Source organism: Ailuropoda melanoleuca, chromosome 11 (genome assembly GCF_002007445.2).
Source record: "Ailuropoda melanoleuca isolate Jingjing chromosome 11, ASM200744v2, whole genome shotgun sequence".
Lineage (NCBI taxonomy): Eukaryota > Metazoa > Chordata > Mammalia > Carnivora > Ursidae > Ailuropoda > Ailuropoda melanoleuca.
In genome coordinates, this window is record NC_048228.1 from 11,583,490 (window position 1) to 11,599,014 (window position 15,525).

Sequence of the window (15,525 nt, forward strand, 5' to 3'; positions counted from 1 at the left end):
GGGGCGGGCATCGGGGAGAGGGGGAGAGTGGAGGGACCCTCTGGCCCTCACTTCTCACCACCTGGTGACCCGGGCTGAAGGTCGGGGAAGGTGGCGGGGGGGGGGGGTGGACGCGGAGATTCCAGCATTTGGGGCACAAAGTACACAACCTTAGTTTAACAACCAGGACCAGACACCTGGCGGAGCGCGTACACTAACTCCATTACGCCCATTTTGCAGGGGAAGAAACTGAGGCCCACAGAAGCCAGATGCCTTGCCTGAGGTCCCTTGGCTGTGAGGGACAGCGACTTCTGAAGATCAGCTCCTGCTTCGGGGCCTGCTGGCTTAGGGTGGAGGTACAGAGAGAGGGGGCCGAGAGCAATAGCGGCCTCACCGCTGGACAAGAGTCAAGCACCCCTTGGCAGGGCCCCCCTGCCTCCCTGCGCTGATCCGCGGGTGAGGAGAGCTGAGGCCCAGCGCCCTTCCTCAGCCACGGGTCTCCTGTCTCCTGGGGCAACAGCGGCTCCCTCTATCAGGCACACACCTGCAAGCACACTCTCACACATGTCCCCACACTCTCACACGTGTCGTACACACTCACAGACACTAGCACACACAGCCATCCGCAGTCACGCTGACACAGTCACAAGCGCGCCCGCGCACACAGCCAGCTCCCGAGCAAACCCTCCGATGCACCACCACGTCTCACGCCGTCTTTACACCTACACCTACCTGTGCACCTTTCCCAGGTGAGGAAGCCAGGTTCGCTGGCTGCCCCCAATCCCAGGTGAGGAAGCCAGGTTCGCTGGCTGCCCCCAAAAGCTGGCAATGGCCTGGGCAGGGTTTTAAGGGATGAATAAGGTTGAGGCAGGAGCGTGGCATGGAGCTGGAGGCCCCCCGCAGGGCAGGACCCGGGCCTGGTGGCACAGCCAGGGGGTCAGGGTGGGTGCTGACCTGGTTCTCTTCCCCCAGGCCTGGTGCCCTCCCTGAAGTAGGGGTCAGGTGGGGAGAGGCTCTAGCCACCGCTGCCAGCCGAGCAGGTGTGAGTGCTGGCTCAGCTCACACAAAGCTGTGTGACCTTGGGCAGTGGCCTCACCTCCCTGAGCCTCAGTTTTCTCATCTGTTAACTGGGGGTAAAAAAAAAATCTCACCTCACAGGATTGCTGTAAGGATCAATGAGAAATCGATGCAAAACTGACCGGCACATAGTAGGTACTTAACTCAGGGCTGTGACGGTGAACACAGGCACGTTGCATTAGCACCGAGCTTCCCACACCCACAGGAAGCCTGAAGAGTCTCCATTTGATGACTATGTGTGAAGCACCTACTATGTGCTGGTATGAACAAGAGAGGTGTGCCAGCCCTAGTGTCCTTTCTCTTCTTCCTGTGGTGGGGTGACTGGACTTGGCTTGGAGGGATGGCTCTGACTCACCATGACACAGGACGCTGGTCACAGCTGCTGATGTCCCCAGCTAGCAGCCTGGCAGCTCTGGGGGCAGGGGGGCCTGGGAGGGGGACCCCAGCCAAGAGCAGGGCAGTTCACAGAGAAGAGGGTGCCTGGGGAGCCCACTGTGTCCTCTTCAGCCTAAGACAGGGACAGGTGGGTGAGGCTGGGCAGCGGCCCCACCCACAGTCCCCTGCTCACCGGCCCAGAGAAGGGACCAGTGTGGGGTGAGGTGGCTCTGGCTCTCCCCGCCTCTGGCTTTCATGCTGAGCGGCTCCACACTGACTCAATCCTCTCATTGTACAGACTGGCACTCAGAGACGGGCAAGGGCTTGCCCAAGGTCACACAGCAAACAGATAGGGAGTCAAACCCAGGTGTCCTGCCTGTCAGCCCAGCTTGGCACTAAACTGAAGACTGGGCCTCGCAGGGGTGGGCAGCTCCCCCTTGCACACCCACACTCACCTTCCCAGTCCTTGGAATTCTGCTGAAGCTGACGATTCCCAGATTCCCAGACAGCTCTAAGATGTGTGGTTGTCCTTCCCTGGGGGGGGAGGGGGCAGGCTGTCCTTTCCCAGATCAGCCCACAGTCCATCTGCCCTGTGACCCTCCATTACCCTCCCCCACCCCNGGGGAGGGAGTCCCCAGGCAGTGCCCTGAATCCCATTCTCCCATCACGACTTTGGGAATCCAGCCAGAGCCCCCACTCCTGTGGCCTGCTCCCACTGTTTCTCGTCAGCGACAGACATTCACTAGCCAGCCCTGAGTGCCTGGCCCTGGGCTGGGCCCTGGAGCGTGGAGAGCAGATGCTGCCGGGCCTGATGGGAGAAAGATCAATCAACTGGAGCCTTACAGCGATGAATCAGACTCAGGCTAAGCCCAGGCGTTCCTGGGAGGGGGGCTGGCAGGGCTGGGGGGAGCCATGTGCATAAATAGCTGGGGTCAGTGTGGATAGCGGTGCCTCCCCATGCCAGCTGAGAGTCGTAAGAGCAGAGGGCTTCTGCCAAGTGCTGTGGGGATGGCTTCAAGGCGTTGGTGACCCTGCAGCGGAAATGTGAAGGTTGGGTGGGACACTGGCAGGCAGACAAGGAGGAGCGCTCTGTGTGCCCAAAGCTATGGAGGCGGGGATGCTGGGGGGTGTGCAGGGGACTGGAGCATCTGAGGTCTGGGGGGCCAGTGGGAGAAGACAAGACTTCTGGCTGGGGTTGCCCATCTCCAGGCCTCAAACAGCTCCTCAGCTTTGGTTTCTCAGGAAAGGCAGAGCTGGGTGAGCAGAGAGAACAGAACTGGAAGTCCAGCAGATCTGGGTTTGACTGCTATGCCCAGAACAGTACATAGTATATGCTCAGTAAGTGTTTGTTGACTGAATCACAGAAAGTGAGACCTGTCCAAGGTCACCTATCTAGAAACTGATTATGGCCGGGACTGACTGATGCTACCTTTCCTTCATCCAATAAATGTTTATCGAGCACCTGCTGTGTGCCCAGCCCTGTGTGGCACTGGTTAAGCATAACTGGGACAGATCAGATTCCTGTTCACTGCGGGAGGGAGAAGAGCTGGAGAGAGGTGGGCATTGATCCAGTAAGGACCCAGGTAAGTTGAGAAGCACGACTCTGGGAGGCACTAGGAAAGACCTGTTGACAGTGTGGAAGAGAAGGGCCTTCTCCAGCCTCGGGCGCTGCCCCAGTAGAAGTGACAGGGCCTGAATCCACAGCAGAAGGGGGAGTGGGACTTGGCCTGGCAGCCAGAAGGGTATGGGCAATAGTCTGAACACGCTGGAGGCGGGAGGAGGGACAGACTCCCAGGAGGAAGACAGGGCCATGGTGGCTGGAGCCCAGAGCAAGAGAAGGAGGTGGCAGGAGCCGCTTCCCATAGGGCCTTACTCGGGATCTGGCCTTTATCCAAAGAGCAGTGGGAAGCCCCATGCTCTGTTTCCTTCCTTCCAGTCTCCCTCAGGTGCGGTTGAGGCCCAGGCGAGCCTCCCAGTCCAGTTCCCTGTTTCTCTGGAGGCCCAGCCCTGCCTGGGGGTCCTGAACCCCAGGGCTGGGGCCTTTCCAGAAGCCTGAGAAAAAAGGCCACAAGCTGACCTCAGAATGTGCCCACTCTCAGCTCCATGCTTGGGACTGAGGACTTCTAGATGGAGTAGGGTGATAGGCCAGAGTCCTCCCCCACCCCATACCCCCTACCCCCAGGCAATAAGCTGAACTAGGAAGGATAGAGAGAGAGAGAAAGAAGGGTGATCCCCCGTCTGATAGGGGAGGCAAAGTCCTCAGGGAGCTCTAAATCTGACAGAGGAGACACAGCCACTGTCCCAGACACTGGGGACACTAGGAAGAGACCAACCCCTCCCCTGGAGAAACTTCCAGCCTGGTGAGTAAACAGGTATACTATATTCATCTCTAAAGTGTCTGTCCTGGGCTTGGTTCACAGTGGCTGCTTCATGACAGGATCCCTTTCTTAGGGTTCAGAGGTTGGTGCTCTGACCGCTGGGTGTTGGATCTTTGCAGGCGGGTAGGAGGAGTCCCCCTGCTAGGACCAATGACAGACAGGTGAGACCCCTGAGATGCCTTTCCTGAGCTATGAGTGCCATGCAGACGGTGGCCACTAGGGGGCAGCCTGAGACAGCATCATTCTTGTCTACTTTGATTTTCCTCCCTCTCCTGGCCGACTGACCCAGAAAATACCATGCTGGCAACTCAGACCCAGCCACAGTTGAAGGTTATGCATCGTGCGACCTGCACAAAGGTGCCCAGCTGAGGGGGAGGGCACTAAATCCTGCTGTTGCTCTGGGCAGCAAGCCTTGAGCTCTCGCATGGGCTGTGTCTGCCCCCATATGGGGTGCCTTTTTTTTGACGCAAAGAGGTCATCTCCTGGCGAAGCTGTGCACTACAGGGCTGTATCCACCCAGATCTGCAAAGTCTCCGTATAGGCTAGCGACACTCCTGAGCTCAGATATCACCTGGTCCTAACCCCCGCTGTGCAGACGCGACAACAGAGACCCAGGAAAGGAACCTGGGTCGTTAGGAGCAGAGCCAGGATTGGAGCCCACAGCCAGCGGGGCTCCCGGCTCCACCTGGAGGGTTCAGGTGCTAGGTGTTACCTCGGGACGCCAGGCTGTGCCTAAGAAGAAAGGCCACAGGCTGACCTCAGCACATGTCCCCTTTGGAGTGCGGTGACAGATCAGACTCACCCCCACCACTCCACGTCCCCCTAGGACTAGGTGGGGTAAGGAGAGAGAAAGGTGAGCCTTCAGCCTGATGGAGGAGACACAGCCACTCTGCTGGGCATGGGCGAGACTGGGGCAAGACCAAACCCTGCCCTGGAGAAGCTTCCAGCCTGTGAGTAAACAGGTGGTGGGATGTCCTTAGCACTTGGACAGATATCCCCCAGTTCCTCCATGGACAGGCTTTCTTGCGGTCATCACAGGCCCATCCTCTGTGGGGGAGAGCCCCGCTGAGTCAGGTGGAGCCATTGGTGAGGGCTTGGGGCAGTTTCAGGTGTTTGAGTTAATACACCAACAATATAAGCATGTGCTCAGACCCTTAAGGGTCCTGTTCTGTTAATTCTCCCAGTAATGCTAGGGGTGGGTCCAAGTCGTGGCCACACTGACTTCCCGCTGCCCCTCTATCTTGACCTCCGGGGTGATTCTGAGCCTGGTTACTCCTGGGGATGGGTGGCATCCCCACCATTCCTGCTTCTTGATGTTTGCCCAAGCTCTGCACCCACCTTGATCTGTCCGCATCACACATGTCCCTCGAGCCTCACCACACAGGTCTTTCCTGTTTCACTCCCTCATTCCTCAAATATTGATCAAATCTGCGCCTGCAATGTGCTGTCTGCCCAAACAACGGGATACACTTGAAGTAATCAGACAAGTATCAGCTGACTTGGAGATTAGTGTACTTGTCAGCAAACTATGATCCTTGGGCCAAATCCGGCCCTTGGCCTGTTTTTGTAAATAAAGTGTTATTAAAACATATCCGTGCTCATTTGTTAACCTGTTGTCTATGACTGCTTCACCTCTTTTTTTTTTAAAGATTTTTAAAAATGATTTTATTTATTTGAGAGAGAGAGTATGGGGGGGGAGAGGGAGAAGCAGACTCCCCACTGAGCTGGGAGCCCCACTCAGGGCTGCATCCCAGGACCCTGAGATCATGATCTGAGCTGAAGGCAGACACTTAACTGAATCACCCAGGAGCCCCTAAAGATTTAAGTAATCTCTACACCCAGCGTGGGACTTGAACTCACAACCCTGAGATCAAGAGTTGCAGGCTCCACTGACTGAGACAGCTGGGCGTCCCATGGCTGCCTCACCTTACAATAGCGGAGTTGTGTAGTTGCAACTGAAATGGTATGGCCCTCTGAGCCAGAAATACTTACTCTCTTGCCCTTTGCAGAAAAAGCTCCCCGACACTGACTTAAAGTGGCAGAGAGACAGATATTAACAAGTCACTAAAATAAATGCGTGTATTGACAAATTGTGCGAAGAGCCAGGAGGGGCCTAACGGGGCAGGAATTGAGATGTGGGGATAGACTGGCTACTTCTTCTTACCTTCCACCCCTGATACCCTGACCAGGTCATCCTGGGCAGGACGTGGGCAGCATATACAACGTGCCAGCCCATTGGAAGGTCAAGTTTGGGATGGGAGTGGGCCCCGGGGTTGTGTTTATGCCAGGCAGAGGTGAGGGTCCTGCTGACGTCTGCAGCTTGGACCACTACCCTTCTTCTCCCGTTATCCAGCCTTGCCTGGCCTCAAGGCCTCTGTGTTCTCCATCTCTTAGTCCCCCTGGGAGGCAGGCAGAGCAGGAAGTCCTGTTCCTTTTACAAATGGGACAACAGAGGTTCCTTAGGTTTCATGACTTGGCCAACCCTTGCTGAGCTGTAGGCAGAGATCTCGATGTCGTGGGAGAGCCCCAGACAGTACTTAGGACACGAGGTTCTGGCCCAGGACTCGTGTGAACAAGTCTGTTCCCCTCTGGGCCTCAGTCTGTGCATCTGTAACCAAGAGGGTTGGAGAAACAAACTTACACTCTCTTTTCTCCATCTGCCAGTAGCACGCCAGGGCTCGCCCCATCCCTCTCTGGGCCTTGGTTTGCTTCTATAAAGTGAGGAGAGAAATGCTTCGGTTGGTCCCAGGCCAGGGAGATCACAGATGGGAAAGTGCTTTGAGCTCAGAGGAAGAAAGGCGCTCTATAAACCCAGGGGGTTATTAGGCTGATGGGGATCAGGCCTGGGCTGATGGCGGGAAGGCCCCAGGGTAGCATTTGGTCTGACCAGCAGAGGACACTGTGGGTAGGTTAAGGCGGGATCTTGAGCTGGAATGCCTTTGTTCCTTCTAGAACAGGGACCCAGGCCCTACTGTGTGCCAAGCCTGCGGAGCTGAGTGTGGGGACATGGCTGTGAATGAATGGAACCCGAGATGCTCCCAGTCTAGGGATGGGAGGGGGGGACATGGAACAAACAGGTCTTTTTTTTTTAAAGATTATTTATGAGAGAGGGAGAGAGAGAGAGAGAGGAAGAGCGTGAGCACAGGCAGGAGGCAGAGGCAGAGGGAGAAGCAGACTCCCGCTGCACAGGGAGCCCAATGTGGGGCTCGATCCCAGGACCCTGGGATCACAACCTGAGCTGAAGGCAGACACTTCACCAACTGAGCCACCCAGGAGCCCCGAAGAAACAGGTCTTGACACAGAGATGGGAGCTATGGTGGTTGGGGGCTAGACAAGGATGGTGACCCCCTTGCTGGGGGCTCAAGAGAAGCTGGGAGGGGTTGTCCAGCCTGAAGCGCAGGTCAGTCTGGCTAGACTGCTGGAGGGGTAACGTGGAGAAGGAAAGAATAGGAGAGGCCTGGGTTCGAACCCTGACTGGGGGGAGGCGGTGCAGAGTTGGGGGAGGGTACAGCAAAGCACGGGAGGGAGTTTGGAAGAAGAAAGAGTAGCCAAGCCCCCCATGCACCCCCAAACTAAACTCCCTTGCTGAGTCACCCTCCGGCCCCCTCCTCAGCCGTGTGCCCTTGGGCACATCCCTGGGCTGCCGCTGAGCCTCAGTCTCCTCCTCTGTAAAATGGGAGAATAAGTCCTGCATCAGGGGGCTTCAAAGATTCTTCAGACCCCCGCCTGGCTCTGGGAGGAGGGTAAATGCCCCCTCATCATCTTTGATTGTACCCCCTACCCCCCAGCCCCATAAGGGGCTGTGTCTGGCTCTGTCCCTATAGTCACCCAGGCATTCTGTTTAGAAACCAGCAGCAAAGGAAAACCCCTAAAACAAACCCAGCCCTGCCCTGCCCACTCCTGCCTTCCCGGCCCTAGAAGCGGGTGGGGGAGAAATCACACTTTGGGAAAGGATTTTTTCCCAGTGGGTGGGGGTGGCAAGCAGGTCATGCCAGAGCTGACAGAAGGGCCCCCAGGATTCCCCAAGGTGTCAGATGTTCCTGTTCCAGAAGGTAGGACAGTGGGCATCAGAATCCCCTGGGAAGATTCCAGAGCCCTGCTGCCACCCCTCACACCCTCAGGTCCTGATTCCCTCATCTGCTGAGGAGCTGGGGGGTGGGGGGGGAGGAGCTGGTGGAGGAGGCCCAGCAGTGGGGCTTTGAGACCTGCTGGGAGGGCTGGAAGCCAATTTGGGGAAGGCGCTGGGGTGGGCTGGGAGGAAGTGGGCTCCTGGGCTCTGTGTGAGAATGGGGGACTTTTCCAGCAGACTTGGAGGCCCAGAAGGTAGCAAGAAGGACGCAAGGGGGTCAGAAGTGCAGGAGAAAAAAAAAAGGAAAAGAAAAGGGGGCTCCTGACTGGCTCAGTTGGTGGAGATGTGACTCTTAATCTCGGGGTTATGAGTTTAAACCCCACGTTGGGTGGAGAGATCACTTAAAAATAAAATCTTTGAAAAAAAAAAAAGTGCAGGGGCGCCTGGGTAGCGCAGTCGTTAAGCGTCTGCCTTCGGCTCAGGGCGTGATCCCGGAACGCCAGGATCGAGTCCCACATCAGGCTCCTCCGCTAGGAGCCTGCTTCTTCCTCTCCCACTCCCCTGCTGTGTTCCTCTCTCGCTGGCTGTCTCTCTGTCACATAAACAAATAAAATCTTAAAAAAAAAAAAAGTGCAAGAGAGGACATGGGAGGAAGCCACACACAGGGATGGCAAGCAAATCCAAACAAAAATAGAAATTCTTAGGATTTCCACCTCACTGGGTGACGGTCCTTAGGCACATCGTCCCTTTTGGTCCTCACCACCAGCCTAGGAAGTGGGGATTATTTGAACACCATTGTGCCCACAAGAAACAGGCTCAGAGAGGCAAAGCTAGGCTTCCATGTCCCAGGGGCCTAAGAGAGCATGGGGGAGGGGCAGCACTGTTGATGTCAGAGGAGGATGGGTCAGCAGGGACGTTGCCTGGGGCTGGTTCCTTTGGGAACCCTGAGCTCCAGAGCTGAGTCACTGTGGCACCTCTGTGGCCTGGGGAAGGGAGCAGGATGGAGGTCATGGCTGAGCAGGAACAATTTCAGGCCTGATCCTGGAGGTCAGGGGGAGGGGTCGGTCATCGGGAGTGTGTGCTGGGCCTTGGACCCTGAACCGGAGAAGCTGGGAGATGTGGTTGCAGGGACAGTAGCCACTTCTCCTCCCCACTAGGGGAGCCACCATGTCTTGCTGGAAGCATCCAGCCCTGCCGTCTCCCTGGTTCTCACTCGGGAACCCATAGGGTGCCCTGACCCCCAGCAGAGTCAGGCGGGGAGGCTCTCGCTGTTCATCTGTGTGTCCTGAGGAAGCACGTGGCCACTTCCCCTCTCCCCACCCCTGAGAGGATCTTGTTCGTGATCAGGTCCTGGGATGGAGAGCCTGGTCCAAATTTGGAGATGAAGAAGAGATTATCCAGGCTGCGGGTAATGGTGTGGTCATTCGAGGCGGAGACGGGTGGGGAGGCCCAAGCGGAACTCTGTAGGACCTCAGGTTCCCAGCCTCGGAAACCCTCTTCTGGGGGGCTGCTCAGGTGATTCTTGCCCCCAAACTGACTGACTCCTTCCCAGGCCAGCCTGCAGGCTGTTCCCAGCACCCAGGCTCTTTTCCTGCTACCTCTTCTTCCCCCCATTAACAGCCCCATATCGCCCTAAGCCTCCCCACCGTCAGCTGGGGCAGCAGGCCTGGACCACTTGGGTGCAGGTGGCCTCTGACCTCATGTGGACCTTTCTCCATGGCTGCTGGGTTGGGTGCCTCTCAGGGGGCAGGGGAGAGAGAAGACCCAGGGTCTGCAGGGGGAGGCGGGGATGGGGAGAGCAGATCTCTGAGCAGGAGATGGAATGAAGCCCTGGGAGGTTGGAAAGACAAGGGAGGGTCCACCTGTAGCCCAGTGAATTAACCCTGCTCTGACCGACCTTGTTTAGGGGTGGCTGTGAGGATGTGGGGGTTCCGCCCCTAGCACGTCCTTAGTGCTCAAGGGAAGTTCGCTGTTATCCGTATTGGAGGTGGCCTCTCATGACCTTGTCTCACCCCCTTCTTTCCCACCAGAGAAACCAAGATTCCGAGAGGGTGTGGGTTCTGTCTCGGGTCACACAGAGCTTGGAGCCAGCTGGGCTGGTGCCTCCCCAGGGTGGGTCCTTTGGGGCGGGCTCCATTGTGCTCTCCCCAGCAGGAAACCGCTGTGCTCAGCAGCCCGGGCAGTGCGAGAGGAGGAACAAGTTTGGCTACGTGACTGGCAGGCCCTGGAGGCTGCGCCAAGGCCAGCACCAGGAAAACAACCTTCTGGGGGCCGCCTGGGCAGGGCCAGAGGGGTGGGCACCAGGATGGGGAGCTCCCTGCCAGGAGAGGGAGGGGAAGTGGAGCTGCAGTCTCACTCCAGGACAGTGCTGGGACAAGGTCGCAGGGCCCTGTGCCCCCAGCCTACCTGCAAGGAGGCAGCCAGATGCTTCACTGCTCCCCTGACAAGAGGCTGCTTGGGGGAGGAGCAGGCAGGGGGGCAGTGGGGCCAGGGGGTACGCAGAGCACCTGGGGGTGATTTGCACAGGCTGACCACCAGCTCCTCAGCTCTGGCTTACTGGAATCTGGTGGCCATCCAGGAGGGGAGAAGGGGTCAGCCCTGCCCACGGGCTGCTGGCTCCCAAGGGGCCCAGTGCGCACGGAAGCAAGACCCAAAGCGGAGGAGTTGGGCCTCTGCCAGAATGCCTGGCCGAAGGACTTGAACAAGGTGGAGTCCCCTTCTGGGCCTCAGTTCCCCTTGGGACTCATGGAACCATTGTGTCCGTCACTGCTAGAAGAGGCTCAGGGCAGACTCAGGGCCCAGAAGCCAGTGGTGAGAAGGCCGCACAGGCCCAGGTGGTCCATGGGATGGCCGGTCACCACAGGGAGAGCCCTGAATGCCAGACCCAGCAGTCAGGATTTACCGGGAGGCAAAGTGGGGCCACTGAAGGTTTCAGCACAGGGGAGGGGAGTGGTCAGCTGAGGCTGCCGGGAGGGAGCAGACTGGGACCCCCAGCTTGGGCTGCAGCAGAGGCCTGGAAGGAGTGGGGGGCCAGGTTTCAGGGAGGCCGTGTAGGTGAATTACAAGTGCAGGCTCCCTGGGGTCGTTCCTGGCAGCCCCTCCCGCCAGAGGAAGTACTGACATGCCGATGGTGTGTTAAACCCCTTGTATGTTCTCTGAACGTAAAACAAAGCAAGCTTGGAGGTGGGTAGGAACCGAATGCCTCCCCGCCTCTTTCTGGACACCCCAGCACCAAATGCCCCGGGCAGGGGGTGCCCAGAGCCAGGCAACAGGGCACAAAGTAGCAGGAGCAGGCCCAGCATGGGGAGGCAGAGCCGTCACCCGGACAGCGGAGGGGCTGACGAGGAAGCAGGTGTACCTCAGGGAGCCAAGGCTGACCCTGAGAGCTGGGGTGGCAGGTGGTGGACAGAATCCCTGTGGGGGGCAGGGGGCACCTGGACACCAATCAGCGTCATTAGGGGAGCTGGCTCCGCGGCCCGGACCCATTGCTTCAGGAAAGGCAACCGGGGGAGAAGATTCTGCCTGGATGAGAAGTCCCCTGTGATTGGGGTGAGCTGTGACCTTGAACTTGGCCGCAGTCTCCTGCAGCGGCCACACACCCAGGCTGCAGTCCTGCCTCCATTGTCTGAGAGAGGGAACGGGTTTGGGGGGGTGGGGGAGCACAGGCTGCATACACCTCAGCTCCCCATCAGTCTCCCTCGACTCTCAAGAAGCCCCCATTTCCTGATCTATAAAATGGGGCGATGGTGGTGCTTGCTTCAGAGAGAAAAATGAAACCAGTGCAAGGAGGGAGGCCTGGCATATATAAGTGCCCCACGCAGGTGCAATCTGCTCATCGTGCAGAAGAGGAAAACTGAGGCTCCAAAAGGTTAAAGGGATCTGCCCACGATCATCCTGCAGTTGGAACCATACAACTCCCCAGCTTGGCTTCTCTGCGGGGGGATGGCTGGCAGTGTGTGAGGGAGTGGGTGCAGGTGGTGGGCTGGGTGCCGGATCCTCAGGCCCTTCACTCGGTATGAAGGAGAGGGGATCCAGCCCCTCCCCCCAGCCCTCTCCTCCATCGCTGCTGGCCTGACTCCCCACCCCTGCCAAAGGCAGGCCCCAAGACAGATCAGGCCGGCAGCCCCATAAGCATCCCTTTCTGACCCCAGCACCCCTCCTTGGACTGTAATGACTCTCTCAGCTCTAACCCGAATCCTTCCCACTTTAGCAATGGCCTGTTTCCACCCCACCTGCCTTCTGGGCTGACAAATGGCAGCCAGCCTTACTGAAATGCACCCCAGCCCACTGATGTGGAAGAGAGGTCGCCAACCTCTTCTCCAGGGCATCATCTTTCCAGCCCAGGGGTCCATCTTTCCGTCCCCCGTTGCTGTCCCTCAGACCCAGAGGGGTTGCTGCGGGCCCAGGAGGGAAATCAGGCAGAGAGGGAAATCAGACACCTGGTTCTAAGCAAGGGTCCAGGATTCTCCTCTTCTGGCTTCCCTTCTTGTGCCCAAATCCAGCAGGGCCAGAGCATTGAATGCCAACCAGAGGCAGGCAGGAGCCAGCCAGCATCTCTGGCACACCTGGCCAGGTGAGAAGGCAGGGAAGCCAAGAGCCAGCTCATCGCCTGGGTGTAAACAGCAGCCAGTGGGGAGTTGGCAGCTACCTCCTTTGCCCTTTCCCCAGCCCCCTCCCCGAGAGCCCCTCCCCGAGAGCTACGCCCAGGGGACTGAGGGTGTCCCAACTTGTTGGAGGAGTTTCCATCCCACACCTGTGCCCATACTGGGTGGGTGTGTGGGATTGGTTGACTGAAGGGGGCCCACAGAGGAGCTTTGTTCCTCCAGACCCGCCCCCCCAACTTCTCTTCCCTGCTGCTGGGAAGGCGCCAGGGTTCTTGGAATGCCGAGGCCCCCACTTCATCCGACCCATCTCATATGCGTTGGCCACTCATTCCCAGGGCCCACGCCAGCAGAGCAGAGCAAGGGCAGGCTGGGAACTGGATCATGCCCTAAAGGAGGGCCCCCTTGGCTCCCATTCCCACCAGCTGAGAGTTGTGTCCTTTGGAAGAAGGGGTGCAGCTTCAGAAGCCTGAAGGCAGCAAATCTCCCACCGAGCACTTAGACCCTATGCCCTGTACTCTACAAACATGATCTGGGAGACGGGTATTGCCGCCTCCGCTTTAAAGATGGGGAAAGTAAGGCAGGTCGCATGGGAGCCCGGGCTCTGCCTGGGTTGTCCCTGTGTCCCCGGTGCCTGGCACACAGCTAGAGCTCAAGGTATGCTGGTGGAAAAGATGAAGGAGGCTCAGAGCACAGAAGTGCCCAGGCCAAGTTCACACGACCGGAAAGTCGCTCAACGGGGAATGGACCCAGGCCAGTCTGAATCCTAAACTCAGGCTGTTTTCAAGACCCACGTACCAAGGGGGGGGCATCCCACACACACACACACACAGGAATGTGCACCTCCCCCCGCTGTCAGATCCGGCCCACGTGCATATACACACCTCCACACACAGCCTTCAGCTGAGAGCCCCCACCTGCCACACCGCTCAGACCCCCGTAATGCCCCCCTCCCCCGCCACCTCATGTGCACAAACTTCCTTCTGTGCTGGCCTCTCACACCCGCCTGTCACCACCCCTTCTTCCACGCCTGGGGAAGACAGGATGGTGCATGCCCTCGTCCGCCCCCACAGCCTTGGCACCCTGTCTGCCTCCCCAGGCCCTAGTAACCACATCGGCACCACTGCTCTGGAGAAGGCCGGGGAGCTACAGAACACCCCTGTTGGGAGGGGACCCCCAACAGACCTGCTTAGGGACCAGCTGGGGCCTTGGGTCCCTGGGCAAGGGGACCGGGGACTCACTCTCCAAAGCAGGCTGTGCATAGAGTGGGCCGCTCCTGCTTCCCCACTCATGAAGGCCCCACAAGGCCGGGGTGGTCAGGGAGGCAGGGACCCCAGGAAGTACAGATGGTATGAGCCAAACTGTGCTGGAGAGATTCCCCACACAGTTTTTCATTGAACCTTACAGCCACCCCGGGAGATAGGCTCTAATTTATCTTAGGTACCAAGATTATGCCCATTCTCTGGAGGGGTAAACTGAATCCCAGAGAGTTCAGGCACTTGCCCAGTGTCCCCAGTCCCTGGCAGACAACAGGTGTTGGTTAGATATCTGTGGAGTGGATAAAGTTGCAGGAGGGGACGTGACTTGTCCAAGAGCGCGAACGAAGGAGGATTCGAACCCCAGCCTGACTCCGAAGCCTCTCGGCCTCCCTGCAGAGCTTCTTCCCTCTGTGATGTGACTCGCTTTCCGGGGCTCCGTGCTGGTTCCTTCCACACCCAGAAAGAAAAAGCCAGCTCCTGCCAGCCTGGCCCTCCCCGTTAGGCCGCGGAGTGCTACCGCGGACGCAAGCAATTTCACCGACCGCCAACAGCCGACGAGGCCACCCGATGACCTTGATGGCTCTAGACGAAGACAGGACCACTCCATAATCGTGTCTGCACGCAGACAAAAGTGAACACGGTCCAAGCCGCAAAAATGACCAGACGTCCCTCTCTCTGGCTGAATGAGTGACAGCTGCTGCTTTGCCAAACAGCTTGAGCGTCAATCCATCCCTCTTCCTTTCTAGATTCAAATGACTGAGATACCCAATCACAGAATTAGCGCTGCTCCCTGACTACGGCCACCCCCCTGGAGTCCTCCTCAGGAGCACCCATCACCCCACCCAGACCCCTTCATACGCCCCGGCCAGCTCCCTCTCCCCGGCGCCCTGCACCTCCCTGAGGGGTGCGTTCTCCCTCCTCCCCGGAGACAGTATGCCCGACTTTTTGGGGGAGTGTTTCCGGTGGTCTCTAGCTGGAAAGCACTTGGAACAACTGAGCAAGACGTGTTTGTTCAGCCCATTTTGTTGATGCCTCTGGAGTCTTGGGCCAGGAAAGTGTCAGCCTCTGATGAAGCATGACGGGAAGGGAGAGGAGCCTGCAATCTCCCCCTGTTCCCAGGAGGCCGTGTTGCAGGCTCTCGGGGCTGGGGGATGGTTAACTCCTACAGCACCTGTCAGCCTCTTCCACCGCAGCCCCGAAGTGAGCCTTGAAACCACCCCCACCAGGGCTGGGCATCAGACATCAGTATGAGAGGATCGGAGGAGGGAGTGCGCCCTGGGCTAGGAGTCAGGAAACCTGGGTTCAGGTCTTGCCTCGGCTTCTCATTTGTCAGGTGACCTGAGCCTCAGTTTCTCTATCTGGGTAAAGAGGGTGGGGTGGGGGGCGCCTGGGTGGCACAGCGGTTAAGCGTCTGCCTTCGGCTCAGGGCGTGATCCCGGCGTTGTGGGATCGAGCCCCACATCAGGCTCTTCTGCTATGAGCCTGCTTCTTCCTCTCCCACTCCCCCTGCTTGTGTTCCCTCTCTCGCTGGCTGTCTCTGTCTCTCTGTCGAATAAATAAATAAAATCTTAAAAAAAAAAAAAAAAAAAAAAGAGGGTGGGGTGGGGCTGAATGGATTAAGTGAAGGGGGAATCCCTCCCCAGCTAGGATCCCTCACCCAACTCTGTGCTATAAACCTTTCAGTGGTCAGGACAGAAACCTAGTCTCCCCTCAACTCCTGGCTCCTTAGGGTTAACCAGCCTTTCCCTCCCAGGCTTGATGTTGGAGTGACCCGGGGAGCAGGTGAG